We start from the raw sequence: 23,267 nt of genomic DNA, 5'->3' as shown, positions 1-23,267 counted from the left end.
CTGATTGATCTATAATGATTAATGGTCTACCACCACGTCTTTAGTTTAGTGGTTCCAATTTATCCCACCTGCTGGTGGGGCCGGCCGCAGGAGGTAGATCTGTCCGAGTCTTTCACGAACCTCATGGCCAGCCCTGAAGGTCCACTGGAGATGATTTGTTTGTATACCGTGGGATCTTTAACGTTACCAACTAATTCCGGCAGGCGGGACGGCCGGCTTATCGATGTGTGTTTGGTACGTCTCCACCATCCCGTCGGGATTTGGGTCTCTGTGTGCTTATTAACGGGGAGATGGATGCACCATCATTCCCTCCGTCCCACCATTTACATATAACAGGATCCATCATGATCGCAGATACAACATGTGAACGATTAGTAATGAGGTCAAGACGGAGATAACGTGTGAAACGTGTACACTGTACATACAGTACGTGCAATGGACTAGAGTACAGTACTGACTACAAACCCCAACACACACCCACGAACAACAACCGATAAGGATAATCATGGAAACCTCACCAAAAAATACCTTCGATCTACTTACTCCATGAGCTCACTTCCCTACCTAGTCACCTCATCAGCAGCGCCGCCGAGAACAAAAGCAAAGTTATTCATTCACATTCTCGGTCGTTCACACGTTCAATCCGCAAACATTTCAGTCTTTCCGCAGCTCACGCAGCACAACCTGGGTCCAATAGTTTTGCTGATTTATTCCTTACATTTAATCAGGTTTCGGTGGAACTCGTAATTTAGAAAAAAAATACATTGTTAAAGTAATAATCTTTTAAAATAACCTTCATTACTGTCACGACGTTCTGGGCGGTGTATAAGAAAAACGCGATCTTATGAAGCTCTTATTTAGCATTCACTGTTCGTTTTGTGTACAGTACATCATTTGAGAGTAAATAAAACTGTACTCTAGTTTATGTTGCAATGATGTAAAAAAAAAAAAAAACAACAACAAGGAAGACATTCGAGACAATAAGCCATTGGAACATCTATTTATTACGTACGCAAATATTGAGGTCATTTGACCAACGACAGAAATGACGTCACGTGTACTCGTTGCCTTGGTGGTGTCGTGACAAGTACTCTGCATTAGTACCGGTATTCCAGTAGTTCACAGTTAAAACTCTAATGAAGATTCGAAGCTTCTGGAAATAGAGTGGAATGAATGTGTTTCCTTTGCATCATCAGGAAATATCCGAAATACCCAACTCCCAAGTTAAACCCCCCTCACACCGGCCTTACGGGGTCGTTACGACGTTTACGGCGGCGTTGCGGCGAAAAAATCGTGCACAACCGGGAGCATTCCTTGTGGCACCTGGGACATCCTCAACGCTTCCTGGAGCATTCGTATGGATCCTTAAGCGTCCGGGAGGGGTCGTAATTTCTTCCGAGAGTTTTGGTCCAGACCAAAACTCTCGTAAGACAATTACGGCAGTGCTACGGAAATCTAGACCGCAACGCTTCCTCAACGCTTCCGCAACTGCCGTAACACCACCGTAAGACTCCGTAAGGCCATCTTAACCATCCGCAAGAATTCTCCCTCTCCTTGGACTCTCTGGGCAGCAGATGCTCCATCCATGGCTCTCCTGGATAGGTCTTGCCCCCTTGGAAGTCAGCAGCAGAATGAGGGGAGAGCGGGGGGGGGCCCCGTTTTTATATTCTGGGCCGGGAACCGTAAGGAGCCGCAAGCAAACGTAGAGGCACCGTATCTCCGCCGTGTATATCCGCAACGAAGCCGTAGCAGTCCGTACTAAACCGTAATAAACCGCTGTGAATCGGTCACGGTCAAGCAAAATCCTCTCCCGTGTGTTCACGATTTTGCTCAAAAAATCGCAACGCTGCCGGAGAAAGAACATCCGTGGACGTCCGTAAAAACCATTTTTTGGTGTGAGGTACCCTTAACTCACTAATGTATAGAGATACGTTATAATTATTCAAATATCAATGTAGGCCTACCTCTTTACATTTAGTGATCCTTTCCTTCCGCCAGTCCTTGTTCAGTCCTCCTCCTCCTCTTCCTCCTCCTCCTCCTCCATGCATACTCCTCTGTAGATCGTAACATTCTCAGGAGTGGATGGTTGCTTTTCAAGCAGACATTAAATATTTGTAAGAAGTTTATCTGAACTTGAACTGTATATACACGTGGAGTCTCTTTCATTGACTGGACAGTCAGGTTGTTATTTTCCTTTGTCCACTGGATTTGCATGAGTGAGAAAACTCGCTCAACGTTTGCATTGTGAGAGGGAACAGCAAAGAAGATGGATGTGCGATCTTCATCTGTTCTGAGTGACACTGAATGCTTTTGGACTTAGATGGTCTAAGCAATGGATGTAATTGTAATCTACATGTAATGGAGTAAGTGTTTGTGATTATATGTATGTGTATGTATGTATGTATGTATGTGTGTATGTATGTATGTATCTATATGTATGTGTGTATGTATGTATCTATATGTATGTGTGTATGTATGTATCTATATGTATGTGTGTATGTATGTATCTATATGTATGTGTGTATGTATGTATCTATATGTATGTGTGTATGTATGTATCTATATGTATGTGTGTATGTATGTATCTATATGTATGTGTGTATGTATGTATCTATATGTAATATATATATATATATATATATATATATATATATATATATATATATATATATATTGTTGCGGATATGAGAACTGTATATTTTTTTGATTGTGTTGTATTGTGGTAAATTGGTGATGATTATTGTTTATTCTGCGCCCCCCTGCCTCCGGAGCTGTGTAAAGGTGAAAGGGCATCCCATAATTAGTCCACAAGCATACACGTCAGCCAATAATAGAATACCCCTGTTTGATAGTTATATCTTATTCTGTGTTTTAGAGTAAGGCTGTGTCTCCCATTAATTGAAGTACTCCATTGCACCAGTGAAAGAGAATAGATCCCCTTTCATTCCCATCCCCAAAATCTCCATTTCCTTTTACATCCCCTTTCGTCATTGCCGAGCCTCGATTGCCAATTACCTCCCCTCCAAAACCACCATTGAACAAGGGCTCGGGTCGGGGAAGAGGGGCGTGCCCGCCCGTCGTCATCAAGGGCGGAGCCAGAGGGTCGCATGACCAACCAGGGCCGAGGTGAGCACACCGATGGGCGTGTCCTGAAGGCTGGCGGCTTGATCGCTGGAGGCGCTATAAAGGCGCGCGCGCAAGAAGCGTTGAGTGAGTGAGAGTCAGTCAGTGGAGTCGGTGGTCAGTTGGTTGCGTTGGTTGCGGTGAGGAGTCGGTGGTGGTGGTCAGTTGGTTGCGTTGGTTGCGGTGAGGAGTCGGTGGTGAGTGAGTGGACCAAGAAAGAGTTGAGGGTTGGACCAGACAGTCAGACAAGTCCTGGGAAAGCACGCGACGTCCACAGCAGCCACAACAGCAGCTTGGGGCCTGAACGGCGGTTTTGAGCAAGGCCGTGAAGGAACGGCGGCGGCTAAACGCGCCGATCAGGCTGCAGGACCCCCTTGGACCTTCCTCTCCCTCCAGCCATCCACCTCCTGCCTTTCCACCCTTCTTGTGTACGTGAGTTTGTTTTGTTTGTTCTGTCCCTGGGTTAATTAAGTCTGTATAAGCTAGTATTTGCACTGTGTCACCTGCGTCTTATGTGTTGTAAATAAACTTGATTGCTCCTTTTTGCTTGTGTGTGTACAATAAATCCAATTACTCTTCTGTCCGTCTTCTCGTTTTATTCCTTTTCCTCTTTGCATTTCGTCGTTTTAGTCTTTTCCCAGATTGGGCAGCTGCGGTGCGATACGGCCAAAGTTCTGGGTGAATCGGGTGAGTCGGGGATCCTGTAACGGTCGCGGTTGGACCATCCGCTCGGCCCATCATAACATCTAAACCGCGATCAGTAACAATATATATATATATATATATATATATATATATATATATATATATATATATATATATATATATATATATATATATATATATATTGTTGCGGATATGGGATTTGGCCTCCATCCATATCCGCTTGTAAATAATCCGCTATTTCCCCAATACTTCCCAACTATCCCCAATCCCCCATTCCCTAGTCCCATTTTCTGTAAACAACACTCTGTAGAACCGACCTTCCCCTATTTCCCCCCTTAAATGTCGTGCCCAGGTTCACCGCATCTCACGTAGACAACTTTCGGACATCTTGCTAGTTATTCTTAGTCTATGTCAGTTAAGGACTCGTTTCCATTAATTCTGACTCTTCGTTGCACCAGAATGTGATTGTATGGCACCATTAGTAAGTTTAGGACCTCCCAATACCTCCCCGCATCTCTTCCTCATGGAACAACAACACCAACAACAACAACAGCGGCGGCGGCGCGGCGGCGGCGCGGGGAGTGCGCGTCCTCACTCCGGCTTGGTTAGCCGCCATTGAACATGTGCTCCGACGGGGTTACCACGCAGGGGCTCGCTGTCAGCTCCTCGTCAAGGGCGGAGCCCGGTAACCCCCCGCACCCAATAAGAAGCGGCGGACCGATTCCATCTGGGGCGGAGCTAATGAGCCGAGGGCGTGTCACTCCCCGCTGGGCATGCGCAGGAAGACGGAGGTGACGTCAGATGCGCCTCAGCTTGGAGAGAAACGGACGCCACCTCCAGCGCGACGATACCTACCCGCATCTCTGGACCGGACCGGGTCGATTCTGCCCCTGAGCCAAGGTGCACCTTGAGCTATCGACTGCCTGCCCTCCCCTGCCATCAATCCCCGTGTAAGTCAGTCTTGTCCCGTTTGTCTGTGGTCTGTCGGGAATAAGATAAGACTGTGTCTAAGTGCCCATCTTGCTGTGCTTTACCTCTTGCCGTGTAATCTAACCGTTCTGCATAACCAATATTATATCCTCCTCCGGAGGTCTTGAGAACTGTACCCCTTGTGTCGTTGCCTTAATCCCAGCCGTTGTGTCCTTTCCTTCATTGATTTAGCATAGCGCGATTCGGCCAACGTTCGAGTGTAATCGGGTAAACTGTGCGAACACGGCGGCCATTCCGCTCGGTCAAGCAACATCTAAGTCGTGTCCGTAACAATATATATATATATATATATATATATATATATATATATATATATATATATATATATATATTGTTACGGAAACGGGGGACGGCTCTCCCGTTAGCAAGGGGGGTTAATCCCCTTGTCCTGTTAAGCTGGCCGTCTCCACCGGTCCTGGTACTTGTAACGCTCTCCCGCGGGATAGAAAGGATCAGGGTTATGGGTCCAGGGTTTATCCCGAATACCTTTACCCGTCCCTCCGCAGAACAGGGAGACAAGTACCGCTCGAACCCCGGTTTTAGATGTTCTCGTTGCCGAGCGGTTTTAGCAACACGATGTTCGAGCCATTTAACAAAGACTAACCCGATTCATAAGCGTTGGCCGAAATCGCACCACAGGGACTCAATGGGGAAATCTCTAAAGCGACCAAAGGTGAAGAAGCAAAAGGGGTAAAGAAAGAACACAGGTATTTATTACTAATTATGTACAAAACCAAAGAAACCAAGGAGAAGGAAAGAAACGAAAGTAATTTACAGAAGAAGAAGAAGACACAGTGCAATCCTTAGCTTATCTACACAGGCTTAACTTATTCCCAGGGACAAGACACACAAAACAAACTCACGTACACAAAAGGATGGAATGGCAGGGATGGTTTGGGATGGCAGAGAAGGGTCCAGGCAGATGGTAGGCGTCGAGGTCCGGCTCCAAGCGCGCGCTCCGATCCATGCTTTGGGGTCGAGGCGAAAACCCGGCAAACACAGCTTCGCGTTTCACCGACCGGCAATAGGGCCTAGAGGGTCTCGGCCTATTGCTGCAATATGAGCACCCCCTCACGTCTCTTTCTCTCTTGTCTCCTTCAGCTGGGTCATGCATCTGCCGCAAAAAGGCTTGTGTGCGCGCTTATATCGCGCTTGGCGCGATGATCCGCCAACTCCTATGCCACGCCTCCGGTTTTTGCTCACCTCGGCGCTGATTGGTGGGCAAGGGCTCTTTGGCTCCACCTTTGATGACGAGGTGGTGCCACGCCCGTGATCCAGCGGCTCCTGCCCTTTCCTTGGCCTCGTGTGCGATGGAGTCTTGGGGTGAAAATGATGGTAATGAAAACCGCCCAATGCAACGGCGGCCAACGCCGCCGCCGAAAACAGCCCAACTGTCACTTGCACTTTGAGGAGACGATTTGGGGGAAACTTGAAAGGGGAACTATCTTATTTCATTTGGTGCAATGCAATGTCAACTAGTGGAAAACAGAGCCTTAACTGATACACATAATAAAGAAATAACTATAGAGAGGTTCTATGATTGGCTACGTGCTTGTACATGGACTAGCTAAGGGGACGACCTTTGACCTTTACACAAATGGAGGTATTTACAAAGAATTACTATTTACAGAGGGTGATATTTACAACAATTACACCAAGTGCAGGGTTTCCCAAATCCGTTACAATATATATAATATGTGTGTGTGTTACGGCTGTCTTCACCACCTCTCTCCTCACCTGTGCTGGTTCCGGGTGTTTCACACAGCTCTTGAGCCTCGGTGGCCGGAATCATGGCGAATCTCGACGGGAGCGGCGTTGTATGCGCTTGTTTTGTTACTTACCTGCGCTGGAATCGACGGCAAGGAAGGTGAGAAGCACCTGCGGCCCGAACCTTCGTGAGTTGGTCGACAGCGCAAACCAACCGCGTCTCAAAAGAGGGGTCTTGAGAGGTCGTGACTCGATAAGCCACCTTATGTGGAATGATATCTTTGGGATCACATTATTCATTAGTACTTTACAAATGGCGAAAGAAGAAATGAATGAATCGACAATGACGTCATCAGAGTATGGTTATTCCTTTACTTGCCTTTTCCAGGTATTTCCATTTACTAAGTTTCTTGTAGAGCATTCAAGCAAGCACTCCATTGGAAACCGTTGGTAAGGAACGCCTGGCTTGGGAAGCGCTATCAAGCTGCTTGGTAACTGAACACATCCATGATGCGAAAGAACTTCCACCAACATCAGACTACTTGTAGTTTTGGTAGGAATTTGTAATTTGTTCATGGTGCCGGTGTTAACTCGCCTACTCGTCGTGAAGGACACAAGATCCCACGGTGTCCTTCGCGAAGAGAAGGCGAGCTGCGTCAAGCACCTTGAACTAGAGGGGGCGTTGCATCAGTAGCACAAATGGGCGTGGCGTCAGCGGCACAACCACGCCCCCAGGCAATGACGGTCCCCCGCAGCCTCGTGCTGTATACGAAAGAAGTAACAGCTGTTGTATTATCGGGAAATGTCCTTGAGCTCGAGTGTAGTTTCCTATTGAGGGAACGAAATGGGTAATGACGTCAACTTGGTGTCCAAAGTTAACCTGCGAATTGGAAAATGTAGGCTATTCCTTATTATCTTAGATAATAGGCTATTCTTATCATCCTTGGGAATTGGTCGCACCAAGTGCAGCATTTTCAATAATCCAAACGACCTTTGAATTGTTTCTCCTTTTCTTCAGTCCTTATTATTGGGGATCACTATTATATTTACCTTGGGGTGTGGGAGGGGTTAAAATTATAAATGAAGACGAGGGGGGCAGGGAAAAAGTTGAGGTGTGTGTGTGTGTGTGTGTGTGTGTGTGTGTGTGTGTGTGTGTGTGTGTGTGTGTGTGTGTGTGTGTGTGTGTGTGTGTGTGTGTGTGTGTGTGTGTGTGTGTGACGTATGTGTGTGTGTGTGACGTATGTATGTATGTATGCATATGCATGTTTGTATGTATGTATGTATTCAGAGGAACCAAAAGACTTCGAAGACCCAAAGACCAAAAAGATTGAAAAGACCCCAAAGACCAAAAAGTCGCTTAAAGACTCCAAAGATCCCGAAGACCGAAAATACCCCCAAAAACCCAAAAGACCGAAAAGATCCCGAAGACCGAAAAGAAGCTTAAAGACCCCGAAGACCCTTAAATATCCCGAAGACCCTAAAAGACCCCAAAGACCAAAAAGATCCTTAAAGACCCCGAAGACCCTGAAGTCCCAAAATACTCCAAAGACATTGAAAACGCCAAAGACCCAAAATACCTGAAGACCCTTAAAGACCCTGAAGACCCTCTTAACAATTGCATGAAGTTCGCTGTAACCCAGTACGGCCCAGACTCTGAGAAACTAGCACAGGATATGCACTTATGCAGTGTCAGGTTTCACACTCGAGGTGAATATCCAACCATTTCGCTTCGCGAGCGCAGGGTGAAAACACTGACACAAAGGGTAATTGTGTGAGCGGAGTTCCTCGATTCTTTTTCTCATTTGGTCACATGAATAACTTAGCCAGTGTTTACTTGGTGCCGGATCGAAGACAAAGAAGTGGAGAATTGTGAGGCCTTTGACTCGAGGTTCATCCAGGGGCGACACACCGGGAAGCTTGGAACCTGGCAGCACTAATAGTCCAAGCCATTTAGCCCAAATATGGGGCCAGATAGGAAAAAACTGCAACACTACATATCAGTGCGAAATTGTATGCAGTAATATATACCAGATAACATATCAAAAGTCTAAAGCTCTAAAAATATGGGGTGTCTGTCAAAATCACTGGTACATGGACCCCCCTTTTCATCCTTTTGCGGTACGATTTGTTCACATTTTGCGATACATTCCGAGCACATGGTATATAATTATACTTTTAATATCAGGAATTACAGCATGTTACAGCCCCAGTACGGCCCGTACGGAACAAAAAAATAAGCACGTAAACAAAATTCCCAACAGCTAAATACTGATCACTGATATGCAAATACATGAATCACTTGTCATGACTGTTTCAGAATTATGGCACATTTTGTTGATTAAAATCACAAACTCATAATAAAATCACATATAGAGAAACTAATAATACTGACTCATAAAATACTGTCGGAAGTCAAGGATTCGCTTAAAAGTAAAAAAAATGTCCACAATTAACTAATTCATCTGCAGGTAACAGTCTATAACAACAGTCCACTACCTAATCATCATTTTCCTCGTCATCGTCGTCGCTGAAACTGTCCAGGACGGAGTTGGTGCAGCCAGATCCACGGCACTGACCACAAGCAGGAGAACACTCCAAGTTGTTCTTGCGGCATGTACACCGTGCGGAACCACAATCGGTCGAACAGTTGCACCGGATAACATTCAACAAATCCTGAGGTGCTGGAGGGAGGTCGGTCATAACAGGAACAAGATTGCCGTCGCTCATTCTCCAGCCCCAATCCACTGGTTGTAGGCTGTTGTTTCCTTTCCACTGCTGTATTTGCAGATACACCCGTCTGCTGTGATATCTCGCTGCAGCAGATGTGGGCGGTAAGGTCTGTGGGAGTATCTTCGAAGTCTTGACTGCGACCTGTTCACAAAACCGCTTGTACCTGAGGGAATCCAAACGTTCATCAGGTTTACCCTTGTAGAGACACACGAGTGCTATCTCTCCTGCAGCCTCGACCACATCTGGTGATGCATCCTCAGCCAAGAACTGTTGGGATTGAGTTTGGAAGAGTGTGCTCATCATGAATTTCTTCAGTGACGCTCCTTTGCCAAGGCCGTACAGTCGAGACGTCGTGTCACATCCCAATACTGCGTGTATGAATAGGATGCTTTCACACACAGCTGCACCTAGCTGACGTTTCATGGACTTCACATTCCAGATGTGGTTTGGTTTTGTAGTGGATTTTGCCTGACTATACATAAACAAGTCGTGTGCTTCTAGGTTTGCGTAGAAGCAGAGTAGGACGATCAGATCTGTGTCTTCTCCTATAAGGGCTGTGTTCCTCATGTTCGCCGAACTGACTGCGGTCTGGACGATTAGCAGGTCAGCATCTTCCTGGGAATGATGGGTCTGGCATCCAGAAAGCCGGAGGTATCTGCTCAACATGTTGATGAAGTTCTGTTTGTTGTTGAGGTTTCCCAGGAAGATGTCTTTCTTCATGGTCAACTTCATGTCTTCAGTGAAAGTCACTTCTGGTCCACCTCTACCTGCTGCTCGCCTCTGGTGGGTCATGTGCTTGGTTGATTGACCAAGATATCCATCAAATATTACGATGGCCTTTCCGTACTTTCTTGTAACATAGTCACAGTGGAGCATGCAGATCTCTCGATATGTTGGTGAACCACGTGGCCATGGTATACGGTGCAGCAGACTTCCACCATCCAAGACATACTGGATTTCGCTGATTGACTCTATGGTACCTGGTTCAAGTTTAGACCAGATAGCATCTCCGAGTACGGACTTCTGGGCTTCACGTAGCATCAGCTTTTCATCAAACAGCGCAGGTGGATGAGGGCATAACTCAAAGCGAAACATCTCTTCCTTATCTTCAGCAGATTTTGAGATGATTATGAGACGCTGGAATAGCAGTTCTGGGTCTATCTGTACCTGGTCTTTACCAACTCGCACAGATGATCTGGCCTTCAGAAATGTGGTGGCTTGGTCTTTGCGCTTGAACGTGTAGTGGACAACTGACTGATTTGTCATGGAGTGCATGATCTTGTCTCCAATGAGCTTGGCATTGTCGACATCAACCTTACTGCCAGCGTTGACACCAGTCATTATGTTCCTGAGGGATGGATGACACTTGAAAGGATTTCTGTCAACTAGAGCGACCTGTAGTGTACTTGTATCTTGCATGTCGCGATGCTGCCTGGTTTTGCCCATCTCTTTGTTCTGTTCACCTGTGCTGTACTTCACTCCAGTGAGCTCTTGCATCGATCTGTTCGTCTCCGAACAAGCCGGCATGGACAAAAGCCACGTTAACCGTTGTTGCTCTGTCATTCCTCTTCCTCTTGTTAACCCCCCGCTGGTCTTCATACTTATCATGAGTACTTGCTCAATCATCAGGTCTGAGGAAATTCCAGCCCAAGCTCTACTACTTCTTCGGGCGACATGGAAGCCCTGAGTAAACTTACGGTGCACATCTGGATAGTCCTGTTCTAAGCTGTGCATTATTTGCAGGTAAATCCTGGCAGACTTAGCATAGAGTGAATGACCTGAGGCTGCTACATATGGTAACATATCAGATACAGCTTCGAGGTGCAGGGACCAGTTTCCCATACGCTCGGCTTTGATGAATTTTCTTAAGATCTTCACCATATCCATATACTGTAACCACAGTTTCGCTGTTCGGTCTTTGGTCAATGATTCTGTCTGTGTTTGAAAGACTTTGCTGATCTTGTCAAGGATTGGATCACTTGCTACATCGTTGGAAGATCGTGTGCCTTTCATCAACGCATCATACAGGGTCCTTGCTTTACTCACATCTGGATGAATCACATCATCATCGGCCAAGCCACTCATTGCATCTTCATCCCGAACTGGCAAGTCTTCTGCAGTTCTGTATTGTGTTCCTCCAAGAGGATCAGACAGGAGGAGTGCATTCAGGACAGCATCCAGGAGGATGTGTGCCCGTACAGCCCTGGAAATTGCTTTTCCTGTTAGGATGTGATCCACTGCATTTGGTGCGTATATGAGTTCTAGCAGCTCCTTCAACCCAGAACCACCCACGAGGTGCCCTATGCTGCCAAGGAAGCTCATTTCCATATGAAAGGCACCTAGCCTTACCACAATACGTCGCATGGGGCTTCCATCTGGCTCCGAGAGAATGATCGACAATGCCTTCCACCATAGTGGCTGATCAAAGGTGATGATGGTAGGTACATCATGTTGTTTAGCATGTTGCGCAATGTAGTTGAGAGTGGAGTAGATGCATGTAGTGTCGCTCGAGCTCAAATCAATCATTGGGAGAAACAGGACAGACGATTTTGAATGCTGGACACCACGATGTAAGAGTTGCATCATCCCGGACCATACAGGTCTTGGTATCTTGAACAGCAGTGACGTCTTCCACAGTACATCAAGGTTGGCTGTGGGATCATGGGCTCTCATGATAGGCACGCTCCCATAAGTCAAGGTTGCAAGTGCCTGGTCGTCAGCTCTATGGTACTGTATCTGGATTCTTCCAGTTGTTTCTATGTCGCTGGCAGTGACCTGAGCTCTAGGAATCGGATGTCCTTGTGTTGTACCAGGGGTAATCATGGCTATTATCCCCATGCCATGGAAGGTGTTGTGTCCGTCTAAGGTTCTAATGTTGTGGTCGACGTTGTCAGCTGCATATTGAACAAATTCTCCCTTGTGGTTGGGTATGTCCATACCCTGGTATACAGCTGCATTTTGGTTGAAACGTGTGACTTCCTTGTATGAGCTGCAGTACCCATGTGCATGCAGTGAATCAATAAGGAAACGAGAGGCGAAATGGTGCTGCAGCTGCACCCCTAGTGCAATTTGCAGTGGAGCAATCAGGACACGTGGTCGTGCAGCTTGCATTATAGCCTGACCAATTGAAGCTATCTTCAGCTCTACATCTTTTGCCTTCAAGATCTTTCCAAGAAAAATCTTCAGAGTATCAGGAAGAAAGTTGAGGCTGGCGTCTTTGAACTCAAAGTCTTTCGATGTTGGGTATGTTTCATTCCCTGTTTCCACTTGCTTTATGTCATCCAGTATGACTTTAGCGGCAGCTTCCAGGATTATTTTCTTCTGAATCATAGGATCCTTAGACTGGTTTGCATGAAACTCCAAAAGTACACTGTCAGCTGTTTGCCTCACCGTTGCAACATTCGATTTGCCATTAACTGTTGTGACAATGACTCTGTCGCCAAAGTGTTCAATCAGTCTGTCTTTCATATATCTTTGAGAATAGGACTCGGCATTTGAGTCAGCAAGATACTCGGCCATTTCGTCCACCAGATCAGAGATTGTGTTTTGTTCGTCGTCATTTTCCTCAAGGAATTCAGTCACCTTTATAAATGCCTGACATCTGTCATCCAGAGCAGGACGACCGCCTTCGTGTGGTGATTTGTATCGTCTACCCAATTTCTGTTTCTTCTGTACCGTTTCATTATGTACAAAATTCAGAGGGATCAGTTTCCCTGTCCGGAAATTTGAACTGCATACCTGGTGATACACGGCATCTGCCGCTGGAAGGTCACACACAATGAGCAGTCGAGCCCGAACAGTATCGGCCCATGCATCGTTCCTTGTTGAGCACTTTTGCAGAAGACTATCTTTACATTCTGTAAATGTGATAGAGTGGACATCTCCTTGTTGTTTCCTGTTATCAAAGTTCACCTTTGTACCACAGAAGAGGCAATCTGCTTTGAAGTTGAAGGCTTCCTCTGCTGATCGGAGCGATACACTTGGGCCTGGTCTGTGTGTATCTCTGATACTCTGTGCTACCTTTATTAGATTGCAGTATACACGTCGGCATTCTTGATGAACAACTTGACCTGGAACAGTCTGTATTGGGTCACTGCGCTGGTCACTAACAACATTAATAGTCCGACTTCCCTTTTCACGAAGTGTCACTACTGGATTATCGTTGTTGGTGGATTCATTGCAGAACACACACGAATTGGCCGCCATTCTTCAGGGTTGGATTACCTGCAAATATAGAAAAGTTGAATATACTATTACTGTATGTTATTGCCAATAGACCTAAACATACTAAATACATGTCATTGATGGGATTAAAAACTAAGATATATATGGTTCACAAACAAATAATGATGTACCGTCGCTTGCTGTGGAGTGAGCAGTCTTTGTAAAACGGGGTGTGGTTAAATAAGACACTAAAACAGTAAAAACTTCACTTATATATACAATATTGTACAGTATGATATCCTTTATTTATTATATCGTGCTAGTGATTAGGTCCAGTGTATAAAATAAGCAATAGAAGTTCAGAGAGCGACAATAATCATAGCATGCGGCATATGTACGTCTTTTAACATGGGGCTAAATGGAGAAAACTTGATTGCATTATTTGAGAGTCACCCCATATTTTTAGACCTTTATACTTTTAGTATGTTATAAAGGTACCTTGAGGGTAATCAATACTAATGAGATCGGTAGTGTTGCAGTTTTTTCTCCGTCAAATGCTAAATGGCTTGGACTATAAACAATGGAGGAACTGACGTGCACAGGTCATGGCAAGACATTCGCATGCAACAGGTTCTCGGAATCCAAACAATGTCGCCCAGAGCTGGCCAACCTCCACTCGGTGACGTCATGCTGCAAGAGGACAGGACAAGATGCCAGACGACCAGTTCACCCCGGCTACTTCACAGAAGGACAATGGCACGAATTAAGGACAAAAGATGAATCAATTACTCTTCCATAAACCCACAATTGTACTTGATTTAAATCACAAAACCCGTCATACTTCGTCCCTAATTACCTATCCCTTCACTCATAACACACCTCCCACACTACCTGTACAAACCAGAATATCCCCATTCTTTCCTTCGAGGATATACTCAACAATTAGGTACCTACGTGTCTCTTGTGCGTTCACTCAAAAAACTAAAACCCTCTCGGACGATGCTTAAAATCATCAGGAGGTAAATCACACCTACCTGGTCATAGAAGTCCCCATGCTACCTGAAACCTAACATGCCATCAAATCATACAAAAGTTGAATGGAGGAGCAGAAATTAAACAAATATATATTTTTTGCATACTAAGTGGAGGCTCATGGAAGAGCGAACACATGGAACATATAATAAAGGGAGGGGGAGACAAGAGGGGGAGAGAGACGGAAGCACAACAACAGTAGAGAACAGGGACATCGGGAAATGTGTGGAATGGAGAGGGCTGGGGGTTAGGGTTAGGATTAGGGTTAGGGTTAGTTAGGGTTGTTAGGGTTAGGGTTAGGGTTAGGGTTGTTAGGAATGTTTGTTGTTAGGGAATTGTTATTAATTGTTAGTTAGGAAATTGTTAGTTGTTAGGAAACCCTAACCCTAACAACCCTAACCCAAACAACCCTAACCCAAACAACCCTAACCCTAACCCTAACCCTAACCCTAACCCTCTTCACCCGGCATGTACAATCAGACCAACGACATGCTATCTTGGCACAATACTTGTATGGTGTACTGACTGCCATGGCGAGAGTCGTGTGACTTGGGGTCTTGACTCTTGCATGTGACACGACCAGTGGAGGACATCACGTGCAACCACGAGGGTTGTGCTGTCGTCCGATTGTTTTCTGCATCCCCGAGAAAAGTTATATACATATTGTCTGGAATACAGACCGTCTGGAAATCATATTTGTCTCGAGACAAGATTGAAATCTGTGATGTTCATCGGTTTTATACAAATCCAGTCCACTGAGCAATATCACCTTTCATCGGCATCGCAGTGCGGCACAGAAAAACCAGGTGCGCTGTCTAATCGCAAAACATGTTCGTCGCATGTAGATGCGTTGGGTTCACAGGGAGAGAAAATGAAAAGATTCCATCGAGTGGCACACGTTGGCTACGAGTGTAGAGGAAGTCAGTAAGCCAAGTGTGGAGTTGACCTTGGATGTGATTGGAAGACAGCTTGGTGGGGTGCCAGACTGTCTCGAAAGCTCGACATATCTCTAGACTTAGCCAGACTTAGCGCAATGATCTCATGTCTGACATTGAGGGCTTCCATCCATTGTTGGGTGAGTGGAAGCAACATGTCCGAAGTAAAGTGACCTGGTCTGAATCCAAAGTGATGATCTGAGAATAGGTCGTTTGAGAAAAGGAAGGATTTCACATCAGCTGTGGTGGTGGATTCCATCACTTTGCTGATTATTTTATTATTTCTTCCTATGCAGCCTGTGACTGTTTGGGTGCATCATTTTCTGGGGGTGCGGCTGTGCCACTGATGCAGTGCCCCCCTTATCAGCTGGCTGGTACTTTGCCCACCTTGCAAAGATGACAGGCTGAGTCGACCCTCCTGGTGTTAATTCAACAGCACGTCAGGGGCTGGAATTCAAGACCCTATGATCTTAAACCAGACACCTTTTTTTTTTCTTCTTTTTTTTGTATACAAGATCGAGGCTCGTGAAAGAGCTAACATTAATCACACAGAAAGACAAACCGACACATAAAACATATAACATGGGGAGCGGTAGACAAGATGGGGTGAGAGGGGGAGCAACACAAACACAACATCTGAGAGCAGGGACATCGAGAGATTTGTGGGAGGGAGAGGGCTTTGGGGTGGGGGAGGCATGGGAAGGGGGGTGGGAGAGGTATAAAACATATGGACACTGCCGGGACTTCCAGGAAAGAAGTTGGAATTTCAAACAAGGTGGATTTGGGGTGAAATTAGCGGGGGTAGAAAAGATCAAGGTTTTGGATGGGGGAAGATAAGAGATGGTGGTGAACAGCCGTTTTAAAGACCTGGAGGGAGGAGTGGGATTGAAGAGAGTGAAGGAGTTTGTTCCAGAGGCGGGAGAAAAGAAGAATGAAGGAGTGAAGGTGAGCAGAGAGTCTTGATTTTGGCAGTTTAACCATCAGAGGGTTGCTGGCAGATGTTGTGCGACCTGTAGGAATATTTGGGGGACAAAGCACAGAGAGAGCTGGGGGAGCAAGGCCGGAGAGGAGTCGGTAGAAGACAGAAAGACCACCTACCTGTCTGCGGTGAGTGAGTGAAAGGCCCTCGGAGATAGCTTCATTACGGGAGATTCCAATGATTCTGAAAGCTTTGGTTTCAACAGCGTGAAGCCGAGCTAGGTGTGAGATAGGGGAGAACAGTATTCCATTGAGCTGCGGATGAAAGCCTTGTATATGGTGAGGAGCTCAGGTGTGCCGAGGAAGGACTTTGCACGACGCAGGATGCCCAGTCGGCGACTGGCTTTGGAGGCCAGCTTGGAAATGTGGTTTTCCCAAGAAAGATCATGGCAGATAGTGAGACCCAAAAGCTTGAGCGACAGAACTTCTTGGAGAGGATTGTTGAGAAAGTAGATGGGAGGGTTGTCCAGTCGATCTTTTCGGAGAGACATAGTAAGAGTGTGAGATTTGTCAGGATTGAAAGACATGTTCCACTTGTTTGACCAGTCTGTGATTTTGTCCAGGCCTTCAGAGAGTGAGGAGGCTGCAGACTGCCGATCTGAGGGAAGAGGCATGGAGCGGCAGAGAGTGGAGTCATCAGCAAAGAGATAGAGAGGATTTTCCAGAGAGTCGGAGAGAGCATTGATAAAGACCAGAAAAAGCACAGGGCCCAGAACACTGCATTGGGGAACTCCAGCCTGAACAGGAAGGGGAGATGAGAGAAATCCATTCAGGGCCACACGTTGTCTATGACCAGAGAGGAAGTCCGCAAGCCATGCATGGAGATTTCCATGGATACCATAGGAGGAGAGTTTGGTGAGCAGAGCTGGGTGCCAGACCGTATCAAAGGCACGTGATATGTCAAGGGAGACGGCTCTGATTTCCTGTTTGGCATTGAGGACCTCCATCCATTGTTGAGACAGCAGAAGTAGCATGTCCAGAGTAGAATGACCTAGTCTGAATCCAAATTGATGATCGGAGATCAAGCCATTGGAGAAGTGGAAGGATTTGATATCCGAAGCAATGATGGATTCCATGACTTTGCTGATAATTGGGAGCAGGCTGATTGGTCTGTAGTTGCAAGAATCTGTTTTTGCACCTTTTTTGTGTAAAGCGCTAATGTTTGCTGATTTCCAGGATGCTGGCAGGTGACCTTGAGCAAAAGAGAGGGTGAAACGAACAGAGAGAGGGTGAGATAGAGCGGAAGAGCAGGATTTTAGGACCCGTGGGCTGATGCCGTCTGGTCCAGTTGCAGAATCAGAGTTGAGGTTTGACAAAAACTCCCCCACATTGTCAGGAGAGAAGGACACAGAGTCCAGGAGCAGTTGGGTTCGACTGGGTAAGGTGGGAACAGAGAGAGATGGGTTTGGGACACAAGATTTTGAGACAAACACAGAGTTGAGGCATTCGGCTTTATCACATGCGGTGTCAACTGTGTAGCCATTTGAGGTAAGGGAGGGGATGGAGGGGGAACAAACACCAGAAACGGATTTGACCAGACGCCACCAGGATTTGGAGGAAGGAGACAGGTTTGAGAGTTCATTCTTGAGTGTGGAGAGATAGTGCTTCCTGGCACTCCTGAGGGTAGACACACACTTGTTCCGAGCTTGGTGGAAGGAACTGAGATTGCCTTCAGTTGGATTAGCCTTCCAAGAGGCAAAGGCAAGTTGTTTCAGGGCAATTGCCTCACCACAAGATTCAGTGTACCATGGGCGGGAGGAAGGGTAAGACAACTGAAGACAACAACAACACAACATGCATTTTAAAGGCCATTTTCCCTGCTAGAGCGGGGGTTAGCCTTGCGGTCCCCATGACAATCTTCTCCATTTTGCCCTATTTTCTGCATCTCTCCTTGTTAACCCCCTTGCCCGCATTTCTTCTTCCACCATCTTTAGCCAAGTCTTTCTCGGTCTTCCCCGTCTTCTACTTCCTTCTACATTCATTTCCATCACTCTTCTCAACCAGTCACTTTCATCCTTCCTCAACACATGACCAAACCATCTCAACCTGTTCCTCTTCACAGCATCAATCACAGGCTCTATTCCCAGCATCTTTCGCAATTCATCATTTGTCTTCCTCTCTCTCAACGATACTCCGCACATCCGTCGAACCATTCGCATTTCCACCCTTTCCAACCTTCGTTGCTGCTCTACGTTCATTACCCATGTCTCGCTCCCATAAATCATAACACTTCTCACACATGCAGCATACACGTTTCCCTTCAGCTTCAACGACACTCCCCTCATCATCAGCACGCCACTCAATTCCCGAAACTTCTTCCATGCACATCTCACTCGAGCAACCGTTGCCGAGTCTGATCCACCTTCTCCATTCAGCATGTCTCCGAGGTAGCAAAATGTTTTCACACCTTCCAGCTTCACACCGTCTCCAAGATCCAACTGAACATTTCCTCCATCTGCAGCTCCCTCTGTGCACACCTTACATTTGAATGTAGCTGCCACACTGGTTAATGACCCTCTCAGACCACTACATTTTTGATGAACCCACTGAAGGTAAGACTGAAGGTAAGAAGGTAAGACAACTGAAGACGAGATGGGATAAATCTGTGCATGAGAGAGAGAGCAGTTTGCTTTGGAAGAATTCCCAGGAAGAATTGATGTCAGAGGCAGTGGAGATGGGAGATCAGTCCAGATGATTGATGGCTGCTTGAAGACCGTGCCAGTCGGCCTGAGTGAAATGCCAGACTCGGCGACGCTGAGGAGGCTCTCTGAGAATGGCCAGAGAGATGTCCACTTTAACAAGCACATGATCAGAAGAATCGATTGGGGCAGAAGAAGAGCAGCAGACATTAGCAGGGAAGTTTGTCATAACCATGTCTAGAAGAGAAGATACACCATTGGCTGAGATCCGGGTTGGGAAGTTGACAGATTGTGTCAATCCCAGTGAGTCGCAGAAGTCCTTTGCTGAGGTGCCATGGCTGGTGAGAGATGAACCCACACCCAGCAAGCTGGCATGATGACAGTTGAAGTCGCCACATATGAGGAAGAGAGAGTTGGGATGAGTGGATAGAAGTTGGTCCATGTTGTCAGACAGTGAAATGTAAATGAAGTCATCACTGTTTGGAGGACGGTACAGAACACATATGAACAAAAGGTGGGAGCGGAGAGGAAGCCGTAGCCAGAGGTACTCCTGGGGGTGAGGTGGAGGGAGGGCAGTGCAAGGAGAGTGAGGAAGAGAGTTTTTGATAAAGATAGCCACCCCACCACCAGGACGAGGCTCATGTCTATCATACCGGAGGAGGGAGTAACCAGGAAGAGATATTAAGGAATCAGAGACATCTTGAAGGAGGAAAGTTTCTGTTAAGCAGATCAAGTCTGGATTGTCAGAAGCAACCTGAATGGAGAGATCAGTCAGGTTTGAGCGAAGGCCCCGGATGTTTGAGGTCCATACCGTTAATGAAGAGAGAGGGGGAGCATCGGGTACAGGACAGGGGAGGGGAGATGTCGGGTAAGATGAAGGATGAGAGGGGGAGGTAGGGAGAGCAGTTGATAGTGTGTCAGAGATTACAGAAGAGTTACAAGAAAAGGAAGGATGAGGAGAACGAAAGGTTTGATGGTGAAGGGATGAGGCACAGTGAGGGGTTGTTTGAGGGGGGGCAGAGGAAAGTAGAAGGTTGGGGGAGGTGGAGGTATGAGATAGAAGGGAGACGAAGTGGGGAGGAGGCAGCTTTGAGGAGGAGGGGGGAGGGAGAATTGGAGAGGAATGGTATGGGAGGAGATTTGAATGGGAGGGGTTGGGGGGGAGTTTTGAAGGGGAGGAGTGAGGGGAGGGGCAAGGGGGGAGTTTAGAAGGGGAGGGGCAAGGGGGGAGTTTAGGAGTGGAGGGGGAAGGGGGGAGTTTAGGAGTGTAGGGGCAAGGGGGGGATTTGGAGGGGAGGGGCAAGAGGGGAGTTTAGAAAGTGGATGATTAATGAAAGACGAACATTGATAACAAATTGGGTTTATTGTGATTTTCAAGTTAGCAATCCGATTAAGAACGATGGAGGAAGGATGGAAAGAATGTGAATTTAGGGCATGCAGTGATTTAGAGTTATAAGGGATTGAATTTTTTTTTTTTTAAGTGGAATGAGTTGGAGAGGAAATTGAAAGAAGCCTTTTAAATATGAAGAAAAACAGCGTGTTGTAATATACCACTGAATAAAACACTGAAGGGGAAAGTTTAAACATATTTAAATAATATTTAAACAGAACCGTGAACAATCTTAAATGCACAAAATTCCGATGGTGGGAGGGCCGAGGGACCACCATGAGTCACGTGAACAGAGCAAAAGGTGGATGGCAAGGAGATAATGGGGGCGGGGCGAACAGCACACCTGGACAGAAGTACAGGATGAGACAACAGCACACGTGGAGAAAGGAAAAATAAATGTTTTTGGTTATTATTATTTTTTGGCTTTTTTTTGGGGGTGGGGATTTAAAACGTCAGACAAAGAGTATTATGTTTGGGGTAGAAGGGAAAAATCTAAGAGCCGAGCAAAACACGAAGTAGGGGACTTAAGTTAGCAAACAACGACGGGGGTACAAGGCCGCACACGAGGAGCAGAACACGATTAATTACGGTATTTGCCAGATGGTATTTAAAACGTTAGACAAGTGGTCGATGTTCGGGGAAGTTAGTGGGAGAAGAGAAAATCTAAGAAATAAGCAATACAGTGAAGGAAAGAACTTAAATTCACAGAACACCTAAGGGGGTAGGGAAGCCGAGAGAAACCAGGCCGCGCATGCGGTGGGACAGAAAACGATTAAATTATACAAAAGTTTGCAAGAATTGCAAATCAACACCAACTGGAAAACACACTGCAACACATGCACAATAAAAAACGAGTAGAAATTGACGAAGACACGAATGGAAAAAATACTATAACTTTGCTGCCGTGCAGAGGTCGAAGACGCTTCCTTGCTCCAGGGACCGGAAACGGAAGTCGAAAAAACAACCGTTAAGTTAAGCCAACACCAGGTTTACCTTAACCGTTAAGCCAACACCAGGTTTACCTTAACCGTTAAGCCAACACCAGGTTTACTTTGCTGACGACTGGAAGTAAGCCAAAATGTCTGAAATTAAGGGGATCCGTTTTTGCACCTTTGTAGCTCACCTGGACTTTGGTCCAGTGAGGTTATGTGATCGAGCAGTGGCCAAAAGGTAAGTCAGTCACAGTTAGTGAGTAGGTTTGTGAACACCAGGCATTATCGCTTGAACCAAACACACGATTTTGATTGAAAAAAATTGCCCACAAACTTCATAGCTGATGTCAAACGAAGGTGTATTGACCGCATCAAAATCTGCGCTTATTAACAGGTTGAAAATTCTGCCCTCATTAACAGGCCTAACACGTGAAAAATTCATGGCCTAACCTAAAGGGGGCACAGCCATGCCCTCAGCCAAAGACATGACCTGCAACATGTAAAAATATGACCTGTAACCTGTAAAAATATGACCCGTAACCTGTAAAAATATGACCTGTAAACACGTATCTCCGTACTCAGCATCGAGAGTGCTTACATTCAACCAATCATGTGACCCTCACAGACAGACAGACAGACAGGGTTGAAAACATAACCTCCGTCCGCCATTGGTGGTGGAGGTAATGATTGAATTAAAAAACAGAAACCGGAAGTGAGAATCGTCTGCAGAATTGCTATATCCGTTGCATAATGCGATGTCATACATCCGTGTGTACTTTAGTTCCCCAAGGGCTAAAGCAATGTGGAATTTTTTTTGTCCCTTTATGATCCATTGGTGCGGAATACTATGAAATTGAAGTCATAGTTATAAATATACAGTCAATTAAAGAATCCACCTCCCTCATTCCCATTTCCCTCATTTTAAACACACAACAAGAAGTGAATTCCCATCATGAACATTGACTTGTGGAAAAACGTCATAAAACTTTTTGATGTGACACCTACCCAAGAAAAGTTCCAGAAGGGTTACGATAACAACTAACAGAATATGTAGTTAAACCTTGTATGTGGTGTGGGTTGTGTGAACTCCTTATTTAGGGCCTATGCAAGAAATAGCTCCTAGAGCTAGACCAACAAGCGTTACGCCTCGGTCCCCCGTCGGTGAAGTGATGTGAGTTGACAAAGTGGAAGACGCAAGGCGGCCATCTTGGAGTTTGACGTGGCGACCCAATTTTCAATAACGTTCTCCCTTATGCGTAGATACACCCACACACCAGATTAGAAGTTAGTAGTTCATTTATTTCTCAAGATATTTCGCTCACAAGGTTCAGACATATATGTGGTGGCGGCCATCTTGGATTTTGACGTGGCGACCCAATTTTCAATAGCTTTCTTCCTTATGCCTAGATACACCCACACACCAGATTAGAAGTTGGTACTTCGCTTATTTTTCAAGATATTCCGCTCACAAGGTTCAGACATACATGGCGGTGGCCATCTTGGATTTTGACGTGGGTTGCACCCACACACCAAATTAGAATTCGGTCCTTCGCTTATGCACGCACGCACGTACGCACGTCCACACACACACACGCACGGACGGACGGACGGACGCACGCACGGACGGAGGGGAAAACCATAGTCCCCCTTTCGCTCCGCGGTGCGACGGGGGACAATAACCTCTATGTGCAATGATAATATTGTTGAATTAAAAATAATATTCCGAGCTGGTCCATTGTCTCCCTGGACATATCTCGGGCATTTGAGACAACACACACACACACACACACACACACACACACACACACACACACACACACACACACACACACACACACACACACACACACACACACACACACACACACACACACACACACACACACACACACATTATTTGCTATATCTGCGCCGTCATATGTACCTCACAACAATATCATGAATGCTTAATCATGGGTCTTTTTTAAAATCTCGATCACAT

At 46.1% G+C, this 23,267-nt stretch overlaps 2 protein-coding genes across 9 annotated transcripts in view; one reads left to right on the top strand and one right to left on the bottom strand.

Moving 5' to 3' along the window:
- Nucleotides 1-7,129, bottom strand: part of LOC137438199 (ORM1-like protein 1) — a 36,810-nt gene extending 29,681 nt beyond the window's left edge. The window contains exons 1-2 of one of the 7 annotated variants that reach the window (XM_068133238.2): nt 6,517-7,129; nt 1,965-2,054 (exon numbers count right to left, since the gene is read on the bottom strand). The gene's annotated coding sequence lies outside the window, so the exon portion shown is untranslated. Of the gene's footprint in view, nt 1-528; nt 696-1,964; nt 2,055-5,646; nt 6,062-6,516 lie in introns of those variants that run through there. The other 6 variants (XM_078766513.1, XM_068133239.2, XM_068133236.2 and 3 more) reach the window with 6 other exon arrangements.
- The window catches only part of LOC144888490 (uncharacterized), a 110,217-nt gene that overhangs the window by 61,910 nt on the left and 25,040 nt on the right, over nt 1-23,267 (top strand). The window contains exon 2 of one of the 2 annotated variants that reach the window (XM_078766511.1): nt 6,545-6,646. The exons of the other annotated variant lie outside the window; for it this stretch is intronic. The gene's annotated coding sequence lies outside the window, so the exon portion shown is untranslated. The remainder of the gene's footprint in view (nt 1-6,544; nt 6,647-23,267) is intronic. 2 annotated transcript variants of the gene reach the window in all.

Source organism: Myxine glutinosa, chromosome 12 (assembly GCF_964187855.1).
Source record: "Myxine glutinosa chromosome 12, kmMyxGlut1.1, whole genome shotgun sequence".
In the NCBI taxonomy this organism is placed as follows: Eukaryota; Metazoa; Chordata; class Myxini; order Myxiniformes; family Myxinidae; genus Myxine; species Myxine glutinosa.
This window is presented reverse-complemented; position numbering and strand designations above follow the sequence as displayed.